Source organism: Vespula pensylvanica, chromosome 19 (assembly GCF_014466175.1).
Source record: "Vespula pensylvanica isolate Volc-1 chromosome 19, ASM1446617v1, whole genome shotgun sequence".
In the NCBI taxonomy this organism is placed as follows: Eukaryota; Metazoa; Arthropoda; class Insecta; order Hymenoptera; family Vespidae; genus Vespula; species Vespula pensylvanica.
Window position 1 is genome coordinate 1,972,733 of NC_057703.1, and position 2,466 is coordinate 1,975,198.

General features: G+C 35.5%; 2 protein-coding genes across 2 annotated transcripts in view; both read right to left on the reverse strand.

Moving 5' to 3' along the window:
* Positions 1-2,466, reverse strand: part of LOC122635712 (Bardet-Biedl syndrome 7 protein homolog) — a 28,997-nt gene that overhangs the window by 11,601 nt on the left and 14,930 nt on the right. The window lies entirely within an intron of this gene.
* The window catches only part of LOC122635718 (putative uncharacterized protein DDB_G0288537), a 6,152-nt gene continuing 4,604 nt past the window's right edge, over positions 919-2,466 (reverse strand). The window contains exon 4 of the mRNA XM_043826247.1: positions 919-1,173. The gene's annotated coding sequence lies outside the window, so the exon portion shown is untranslated. The remainder of the gene's footprint in view (positions 1,174-2,466) is intronic.

The following is a 2,466-nucleotide window of genomic DNA, read 5'->3' on the forward strand; positions in this document are numbered from 1 at the left end:
TAAGTTCGCATTGGCCTTTTCTAGTATACACATACACGCAACCATGCATACATTTATACATAAGTATAGGTATATATCTACACCTTCTTTCTCTTTCTCTCGCAAAAGTTGTTCTTCCCAGAAGAAATATCGATTGTTCTTCTCTTATTTCAACGGTTGACCGACCATTTTTCTTTCTCAAAGTTAGAAACTTTCCAGCGAACAAACAGGATTCGAATTTCTGATTATTGTTTACTTACTAAGAAGAGAAAAAAGAATCAATAATGTTAAGAGAAATATATCTAAGTAAGTACTTACATACTTGCATAAAACGTATATTATCTACTTTAGAAATATGAGTACTTATCTATCTGTCTGTTTGTCTGTCTATCTTTTCTCGAATCACGAAAAAGGGAAAGAGAACAATGACGTAAGATCTAGACTGTTAGGAAAGTACATCAAGACGCGACCCCCGCTGAGGAGTCCAAGAGGCCCCTCGAGACCCCATTCTCTCTACCCCACGAGGAGGCCCGGTTTCTTTTTTATTTCTTTCTTTTTTTTTTTTGCTTTCCATGTCTCTTCGTTCACATACAACCATCGGCGGGCTCGCCATCGGGGTCCACAAAACCATACGGGGACTCACATTGACTTAGGTCTTATACCCCCTCGAAGATGTTAATTCCGTAATTTCGTTCAAGTTCAAACGCTTGGATAACTTATTTTTGTATTCATTTTCTTTTTTCTTCAATAGTAATATAAGAAATAGTTTATAAAATAATACTGCATCGTAATTTGTTATAGGTACGTGATGTTAATCAGTTTTAAGTCAAGTAGATAATTACTTTTATTCGATTACGTTTGTTTTTTTTTTTCCCAAAATTTTCTACGAAAAAAAGAAACAATATAATTTCTTTGTTTTATATTCTAAGACAAAGAGAAAACACATTAGGATACGCGATACTTTCAATGGAATTGTTGTTTGAAGAGGGCTTGCTCTTTCTTCTTCTTCTCCTTTTTTGTCTTCTCTTATTTTTTCTTCTTTTCTTATTTTTCCCCAAGAACCCTGTAGATTTTCGGTCAACTATGTAACCTTTCTCGACGAAAGATTAATCATTATTTTTTCAGCAGCCTCCCATAGGCACGAGACCATAATGCGATTCGTAGAAATTCGAAACTCGTCGAAAAAAGAAATTTCTACAAAAACACGAAGAAAAAGACGAATTTTTTTCTCTTATTTGTAATACTATAAAAAAAATCTATCAATTTTATTAATTTGCTCTTTACCATCCTTAAACATTTATCGAGAAAGAAACAAATAAAAAAGAAAAGAAATGAAAAAAAAATAATCCCAAGAAAAACGAGTGAGAGGCGCCATAGCGAATAACGCGCCATTTTGCTTCTATCCTCCACCTTAATCGTCGCTCCAATCCGGCGGCTTGTTCTCGTGGTCGTCGCTGAATGGTCACTACGATACAGGTGGATGATAGGTAACGCCCAATCCTCTGCAAATTTTAATATTTGATTGGTCGTTTGAATTTGCGGTAAGATGGACATTTCTAAGAAAAAAAAAGTAATGAAAAAAAGTACGAAAAGAGAGAGAGAAAATGAAAGAGAAAAAGATCCGTGATACTTGAAATAATTCCGATAATCGATTGAAAGAAAATCAAAGTAAAATAATAGATATAAAAATAAAAATGATTACAAAGAAGATGTAATCGATCGTTGCGCTTGCATTTGCATGCATAACTCAAAGACCCTCCTATTTCCCTCCGTTGTAACCTTTTGACAGGCGTGACCGGCTGCAGCGTTTCGTTAACATTGAAACAGCTGTTCCACGCTATCTTGTTAGCTTAAGTGGATTTCAAACCATTAAGAAACGACGAAACATACATACTTATTTACGTGTGTGCGCCCAATCAAATTTCCAAAAAACACGACGCGTCTACGAATTTTAATGAATCTCGTAATCATCTACATATGTCGATTGAAAGTAATCAATCTCTCGCAATTTCAATCGTTAGAAATCGGCTCTGCTTTCTATGTTCTATTAAATATTTCTTTTCCATCACGCAAAGTCGCATTTGTCGTTGTTCTTGCACGTCGAACAGTCGTTCGTTCTAAATACACCGTAGTACGAATGAGTATCTAGAACGTAGAAGGAGAGGGAGAACGTCTTTCTCTATTTCTCTCTCTCTCTCTTTTCTTTCTTACTTTTACTATTTCTCTCTCTCCCTTTCTCTCTCTGTTACACACACTCACGCTCTTCTTTTCTCTCTCCTACTCTTATTATTTCTTTCTTTCTCTCGCACGTACTCTTTCTTTTTCTCTTTTACTCTTTCTATTTCTCTCTTTCTCTCTCTCGTACCGTCTTACTCTTCCTCTCTATCTTTGGAAATAGAATAATTTCTTTTCTTTTCACTTGTTCAGTCGTTCAGGGTTCGTTGAGGAGCTTTGAAATTGGCACGCAGGATGATTTTAGCTATTCGA